The sequence below is a fragment of the Myotis brandtii genome, unplaced genomic scaffold (genome assembly GCF_000412655.1).
Source record: "Myotis brandtii unplaced genomic scaffold, ASM41265v1 scaffold142, whole genome shotgun sequence".
Lineage (NCBI taxonomy): Eukaryota > Metazoa > Chordata > Mammalia > Chiroptera > Vespertilionidae > Myotis > Myotis brandtii.
The window spans coordinates 83,357-92,185 of NW_005355081.1; positions in this window are offsets into that span (position 1 = coordinate 83,357).

An 8,829-nucleotide genomic window follows, 5' to 3' on the forward strand; every position below is an offset into this window, starting at 1 on the left:
CTGTCATATATGGCTTTTATTATGTTGAGGTATGATCCTTCTATTCCCACCTTGCTGAGAGTTTTTATCAAAAATGGGTGTTGGATTTTGTCGAATGCTTTTTCTGCATCAATTGATATGACCATGTGGTTTTTTTCTTTCAATTTGTTTATGTGATGTATTACGTTTATTGATTTACGGATGTTGTACCATCCTTGCATTCCTGGGATAAATCCTACTTGGTCATGGTGTATGATCCTTCTGATGTACTGTTGGATCCGATTTGCTAAGATTTTGTTGAGGATTTTGGCATCTATGTTCATGAGGGATATTGGCCTGTAATTCTCTTTCATTGTGTTGTCTTTACCTGGTTTTGGTATTAGGGTGATGCTGGCTTCATAGAATGAGCTTGGAAGTGTTCCTTCCTCCTGAATTTTTTGTAGTAGTCTGAGGAGGATAGGTTTTAGTTCTTCCTTGAAAGTTTGGTAAAACTCCCCTGAGAAGCCATCTGGTCCTGGGCTTTTGTTTGCTGGGAGCTTTTTGATGACTGCTTCAATTTCTTCCATAGTTATTGGCCTATTGAGGTTTTTAGATTCTTCCTGATTGAGTTTTGGAATGTTGTACTTTCCTAGGAATTTGTCCATTTCCTCCAGGTTGTCTAGTTTGTTGGAGTAGAGCTGTCCATAGTATTGTTTAACAATCATTTGTATTTCTGTGGGGTCTGTTGTTATTTCGCCTCTATCGTTTCTGATTTGGTTTATTTGGGTCCTCTCTCTTTGCTTCTTGGTGAGCCTGGCTAGAGGTTTGTCGATCTTGTTTATCCTTTCAAAGAACCAGCTCTTGGTTTCATTGATTTTCTGTATTGTTTTTTTGGTCTCTATGTCATTTATTTCTGCTCTAATCTTTATTATCTCCTTCCTTCTGCTCACTCTGGGGTTTTCTTGTTGCTCTCTTTCTAATTCTTTGAGTTGTAGAGTTAGATGATTTACTACCATTTTTTCTTGTTTTTTGAGGTAGGCCTGTAGAGCTATAAACTTCCCTCTCAGGACTGCTTTCATTGTGTCCCATAGGTTTTGGATTGTTGTGTTTTCATTGTCATTAGTGTCCAGGATGTTTTTAATTTCTTCTTTGATGTCATTGGTAACCCAATCAATATTTAATAACATGCTATTCAGCTTCCAAGTGTTTGAGTATTTTGGGTTGTTTTTATTGTAGTTTATTTCTAACATTATGCCATCGTGGTCTGAGAAGAAGCTTTTTATGATTTCAATCTTCTTGAATTTGTGGAGACTTTGCTTGTGACCCAATATGTGGTCTATTTTTGAATATGTCCCATGAGCACCTGAGAGGAATGTATATTCCATGGCTTTGGGGTGAAGTGTTCTGAAGATGTCAATTAAGTCCATCTGATCTAGTGAGTCATTTAGGATTGCTGTTTCTTTGCTGATTGTTTGTCTAGCGGGCTTATCCAGTGGTGTCAGTGGTGTATTAAAGTCCCCTACTATGATTGTATTGTTGTCGATCTCTCCTTTGATATCTTCCAGGAGTTTTTTTATGAATTTGGGTGCTCCTGCATTGGGTGCATATATGTTTACCAGGGTTATATCTTCTTGTTGTATTGATCCCTTTAGTATTATGAAGTGGCCTTCCTTATCTCTGGTTATGGCCTTCACTTTGAGATGTATTTTGTCCGATATAAGTATTGCTACCCCAGCTTTCTTTTCCTTTCCATTTGCGTGAAAGATATTTTTCCATCCCTTCACTTTCAGTCTGTGTGAGTCCCTTCTAATGAGGTGGGTCTCTTGTAGACAGCAGATGTATGGGTCATGTTTTTTTATCCATTCAGCCACTCGATGTCTTTTGGTTGGAGCATTTAGTCCGTTTACATTTAAAGTTATTATTGAAAGGTACTTGTTTGTAGCCATTTCTTTTTTTGTGTGTGTGGCTGTTTTCTTTCTGAGCTTGTTATTTCTTCTTTTTACACCAGTCCCTTTAGCATTTCTTGCATGGCTGGCTTGGTGGTGATAAACTCCCTTAGCCTTTTTTTGTCTGTGAAGCTTCTTATTTCCCCTTCAATTTTGAATGATAGCCTTGCTGGATAGAGTATTCTTGGATTCAGTCCTTTGCTTTGCATCACTTTGTAGATTTCTGTCCATTCTTTTCTGGCCTGATGTGTTTCTGTTGAGAAATCATTTGATAATCTAATGGGAGATCCCTTGTATGTAACTTTCCGTCTCTCTCTTGCAGCCTGTAAGATTCTCTCTTTGTCCTGAACATTTGCCATGGTAATTATGATGTGTCTTGGTGTGGGTCTTTTCGGATTCACCTTGTTTGGGACTCTCTGGGCTTGTGTGACTTTTTTCTTCCCCACCTCAGGGAAGTTTTCTGATATTATTTCTTCGAATAGGTTTTCTAATCCATGTTCATCTTTCTGTTGTTCTGGCACCCCTATTATTCGTATGTTGTTTCGTTTCATGTTGTCCCAAAGCTCCCTTAGGCTCTCCTCCTGTCTTTTAATTTTTTTCTCCATTTGCAGTATAGTTTGGGTGTGTTTTGCTTCCTTGTCTTCTAATTCACTAATTCGGTCCTCCGCTTCTCCTAGTCTACTGTTGATACTTTCAATGGAGTTTTTTATGGCAGCTATATCACTCTTCCTTTCTTCTTGGGCCTTACTTAAGTTGTTGATTTTTTCATCTGTTTCTTCTAGCTTCTTGCATATGGTATTGATTTTTTCCTCCGACCGGTGCATGTACTCTAGGACCCTTATTCTGAATTCTTTTTCCGTCATGTTGCATGCCTCTGTCTCACTTAGCTGCTTTTCTGGCGAGTCCTCCTTTTCTTTCCTTTGGGGGTTTCTTTGTCTACCCATGTTTGATCTCACTGACATATCTAGTTGTTGAGTCGTTCAGTGGCTGCTCCCTGGGTGGCAGTGGTTCCTCGGGGTGTGGTTGCTCCTTGGGCGGTTGTGGTAGCAGTGGCTCCTCCGTTGATAGCAGGGCCTCTGGTGGGTGCTGTTCACAGCTGTGGTGGCTCTTCTGGCAGGTGGAGGGAGGCTTCACACACAGTAACTGTTCCCCAGACAGAGCGTGTGGAGATCAGGAGGCCGCTGTTGCTTGAATCTGCTGGCCTTTCCCCAGCTCCAGGTGACCGTGACCGTAGCTCTACTCCAGGCAGGTGCAGCTCAGAACACAGGGGTCTCTTCCCCCAGCTCCCAGTCCAGCGTTAACTATGCCCCCTGGGAGGGCAGGCCCACAGTCCTTCTCACCTTCCAGCTTCCTGTTGCAGAAGATTTGGTGAGGGGTCTGGGGTGCTCCCTTCCTCCCCCTGGCCCTCACTCCAATTGGTGCGCCAGACCAAGAAAACTGGTTCCCAACTGCCTTGTCTCTGCTTGCTTGCAGGTTGGGCAGTTTCTATGTCTGAAGAGGCAAGCCCAGAAGTCCAAAAAGCTAATTGCCTTATACCATATCCCACTTGTAAAGAGGGAATCTCACTTCCAGAGAAGTGGGTTGCTGGGCCTTCGCACTCTGGAGCAGTGATGTGGAAGTTTTAGTGGTGAGCAGTTAAAAAGAGGCTGGTAGCTTCATGGGTGCAACAAACTAAGCCACAGACTAGGTAAACAGCTGGGGAACCAATTTTTAAAGTTATATTGCATATCAGCATTTTTTCAAGTTTAAAAAGCCACTAAACATTATATATAAAAACCTGTTTTGTGTTATATATAGGCATATACTTTTATAGCAAATTCTTTATTTTCTATATTATGCTATTGATAAAATATAGCTTATACCTATATTTTATTACTCATTAAATTGACTGTTAGTTCATGACATTGAGTAGTGTTATTCTAATGAAACAATTTCTTCAGTGATGAATTATTCCTTTTGATGTTATTTATTTATTTATTTATGTATTTATGTATTTATTTATTTTTTATTTCAGAGAGGGAGAGAAAGATAGAAACATCAATAATGAGAGAGAAGCATTGATCAGCTGCCTCCTGTATGCCCCATACTGGGGATCAAGCCTGCAACCTGGGCAAATACCCTGACTTGGAATAGAACTGTGACCTCCTGGTTCATAGGTCAATGCTCAACCACTGAGCAACACTGGCCGGGCTTGATGTCCTTTAATAATGAAGCAGTCCTAGTCACAGAGAGTATGGTTTTACCTGAACTGATATTCTGGATTATTTTTCATAAGTAACAAAACTTCATAAAAATTATATTAGGTGATATTATACTTCTTAAAAATAATTATATCAAGGAAAGATTTGCTCTTGGGGCTGATCATATAAAATTCTGTAAAATAGAATAATCTGGAGTATCTCCACTACACTTCTTATATTAAATGTACCATTGATATCAGAAATTATTTTTTCTAGTACTTTCATCCATAGTTACTACCCAAACTATGCATATGTTAGGAAACAATTAGACAAGATAGCAACAAGAGTGCCCATCAAATGTCAAAAATAAAGTGTAGAGCAATCAATGTGTTTTGTGTTGGCTAGGAGTAGCTGATGAAATAACTAGAAGACACGACATGATGTCTCTTTCATCTGCAAAAGTATCAGCTCAGAGGTTATGCTTCATTAGCTTCTAATAGAGCATGCATAATAAGGGGGTGATAGTTTATTAAATAAGGTGAATAATGAAAAATATTCCCACTAAAATGGAATTATAACCCTGTATTTGGCACTTGATTGCAAAGTATGGATGACAGTGCTATACCTTCATTCTGTGTAATTACAAACTAAAGAGAAAGAGAAAGTTAGGCAATATTCCTAGAATTTAATGACTTTTAAATTTTTCTCTTTTATTTCCTTCTTTATTGTATTAGTTAATTGAGTATGAAAACATGATAGAAAAAAATGGCTTCTTTGCAAAATATAAGAATGCTTTCATTTCCTCAACCTGGAGATGGTCAATTTAAATATGTGAGACATACCTAGAGAAACATTGGTTCCACGTACATTCTTTGATGTTCTTGGATCTTCTTTGCAAAGACATTGTCTTCAGGCAGTATCTTTCTCACTTATTCAGTGATTCATTTATTAGTTTGTTTCATTCACTTATTCATTGCTTCTATCAACCCAATCAACAAAATATTTTATCATGCTACTAGCGGCCTGGTGCACAAAAATTTGTGCACTCGGGGGGTCCCTCAGCCCAGCTTGTGCCCTCTCACATTCTGGGACCCCTCGGGGGATGTCCATCTGCTGGCTTAGGCCTGCTCCCTGGGAGATCGGGCCTAAGCTGGCATTCAGACACCCCTCTGGCAGCCTGGGAGCCCTTGGGGGATTTCCACTTGCCAGTGGGGAGCAGGCCTAAGCTGCAGTCAGATATCCTTAGCGCTGCTGAGGAGGCAGGAGAGGCTCCCGCCACCACTGCTGTGCTGGCAGCCATCAGCCTGGCTTGTGGTTGAGCAGAGCTCCCCCATGTGGGAGATCACTGACCACCAGAGGGCAGCTCCTGCATTGAGCATCTGCCCCCTGGTGGTCAGTGTGTGTCATAGTGACCAGTCATTCCCAGTCGTTCTGCTATTAGGGTCCATTTGCATATTACTTTTTTATTATATAGGATAGAGGCCTGGTGCATGGTGGGGGCCAGCTGGTTTGTCCTGAAGGGTGTCCCGGATCAGGGTGGGGGTCCTGCTGGGGTGCCTGGCCAGCCGTGGTGAGGGGCTGAGGGCCATTTTGAGGCTGGCCACACCCCCTTCACAGTGGGGGTCCCCACTGGGGTGCCTGGCCAGCCTGGGTGAGTGGCTGATGGCTATTTGCAGGCTGGCTAAGCCCCCCAAGGGGACCCTCACCCATGGGGGTGTGGCCAGCCTGGATGAGGGGCTGAGGGCTGTTTACAGGCTGGCCACAGCCCCTTCAGGGGGGGGGGGTCCCCTGGGGTGCCTGGCCAGCCTGGGTTAGGGGCTGAGGGCCATTTTTAGGCTGCCCACAGCCCCTTCGAGGGGTGGGGGGAGTCTCACTGGGGTACCTGGTCATCCTAGGTGAGGGGCTGATGGCTGTTTTCAGGCTGGCCATGCCTCCCAGCAACCCAAGCTCCCAGCCTCTCCTTTTTTTCTTTTTTTCTTCTTTTTTTCTGGGATTTATTTATCTTCTATTGTTGAAACTTTGTAGCCTTGAGTGTAGCCCAGGGCTGGCCAGGGCAGGCGGGAAGCTTAGCTTTCTACATTGCTGGGGGCAACCCAAGCCTCCTGCTCGCTCCAGCTCTGTGGCAGTCACCATCTTAGTTGGGTTGATTTGCATACTCGCTCTTGATTGGCTGGTTGGTGTGGCTTGTGGGCATGGCTTGAGCGTAGTGGAGGGATGATTAATTTGCATGTTTGTCTTTTATTATATAGGATGTTTTATTATGAGTTCAAAAAGCCTAAGATTCTAAAATAGAAACATGACCATTGCTCTTAAAGATGTTTTAGTCTAAAATGTTTAACATTTTTTATGTGAGTTTAGGAATTTTCTACTGTAAAATATTGCCACACTGCCTTCTCTACCCACATATCCCCACTTTCAAAATAGGTAAATGTTTATCACTTCTATGGTGAGACTTGTTGTCCATGAATTGTACTCCATATCTCCAAGCTTATCCTTAATGGTAGCATTTATTAGGCTATGGAATTATTTCTGGTTATTTACCTGATGTCAGAAGCCATAATATTTATCAAGACTGTACCACCAAAACCTAATAACAAGGTTAGGCAGCTTTGTAAAGTGGTTAACAATGAAGAATTAAGTAAGGACAAGAAAGCCTCTCTAGCTCTCACTACTTTTGTGAACTTGATTGAATTTTTTCATTTCTCCAAGTCTCAGTTTCCCTCTCTGCTTGGTAAAATACATCTGTTACTTGCGAATATAAATCTGTACCTCATAGGGTTGCAAAGATTAAACTATCTCATGATAACTAGTAAATATTATATGTTAGCAGCTACTAATATTTAGTTAATGTTAATTGAGTGACAACTTGGCATGAGTTTAGCAATGTTAATATTTTTTTATTTAAAAATAGTTTAAGATTCTGTTAATATAATGCATAATATCAAAATATTCTAGAATATCAAAATAAGCTTTGGTATTAAAAGCTTATGTGAAATCTGCTAAAAACAAACAAGAAAGAATACAGGAAAAATATTCACCATGTTTTCCTGCCTTATCAGTTTGAGATGTGTGATTTGTAAAATGCAATGGGAATTTAGAGAAGGAAGGAATTGCATTCTGCTGCAAATATCAGGAATGAGTGCTTTGTGAACAAAATGCTATTTGATTTGGTTAATTGAATCTATAATAGCTGATGTGGACATCCCTACCAAAGGCAAGTGAATGCACAGAAGGGCCATGAAGGGACAGTGCAAAATGTGTTTGGAGACAGTGGATGGTGTATGTAGAGAAGAGTGAGAGATAACAAGAAAAGAGAAGTTTGATACTGAATGTAGAGAACTGTGAATGTTAGGATGAGGTATTATTGAGCAAGGACATTTTTAAATGGGAGACAAGTATGGAACAAAGAGGTACTTGAATTTTATAAGCAGGATAATAAGTTATTATAGTTATGTTTAAAAGGAAGTAATATGAGAGTGTATAATATGAATTTTAATTGGACTTCTAGACAGATATGGTTAGATAATCTGTTTAAATAAAAAGTAAAAATAACCAGTATTTTTACTTTTGAAAATAAGTGTTTCACATTTGTTGGCAGGAAATATGGAGTCACCTTGAATTATAAGTATGCTTCTTTTTTTTAAAAAAAATTGAATTTATTGGAGTAACATTGGTTGATAAAAGTATATAGGTTTCAGGTGTACAATTCTATAATACATCATCTGTATATTGTAATCTGTGTATACCACCCCAAGTCAAGTTTATTTTTTATTTTATTTTAAATTTTATTTATTGTTTAAGGTATTATAAATAGTAGTGTACATATATCACCTTTTTCCTCCCATTGACCTTCCCCCAGCCTCCCCTACACCCTGGCACATGCCCTCATCCCACACCACAACCCAGTGTCTTGTGTCCATTGGGTGTGCTTATATGCATGCATACAAGTCCTTTGGTTGACCTCTTACCACCCCCTCCAAACCTCTCCTACCTTCCCACTGTAGTTTGATGCTTCTTTGTGTCTATCTATGTTTGTTCAACAGTTTATAATGTTCTTTATATTTCACAAATGAGTGAGATCATTTGGTATTTACCTATCACTGACTGGCTTATTTCACTTAGCATAATGCTCTCCAGTTCCATCCATGCTGTTGCAAATGGTAAGAATTCCTTCTTTTTTACAGCAGCATAGTATTCCATTGCTTGGCTGTACCACAGTTTTCTAATCCATTCATCTGCTGATAGGCATTTAGGGTGTTTCCAAATCTTAGCTATTGTAAATTGTGTTGCTATAAACATAGGGGTGCATATATCCTTTCTGATTGGAGTTTCTGTTTTCTTGGGATATATTCCTTAGAAGTGGTATTCCTGGGTCAAATGGCTCTTTTTATCATCATTCACCACCACCACCACCACCACCTCTCCCCCTTTAACCTGTTTTATTTCCCCATTTTCTTTTTGGTAATCACTATACTTTTTTCTCTGTTCATGAGTATGCCTCAGTTGTTGCAGATATACATTCTATTGGACAAAGTCCACAATGTGCTTATTCTGAAATATGTCTGAAATAACTGTAACTGGTATGAGCAGACTCAAAAATGCTGCAATTAAACTGCTGATGAGAGTTTTCCAGATGTTTGCTGTAGTTTAATATGCTTTATTGCCACTTAATCTCTGATTAAAACATTTAGATAGTCATTAAAAAAACAACAGTACTAATGCTTCATAAATATAAATCTCATTTA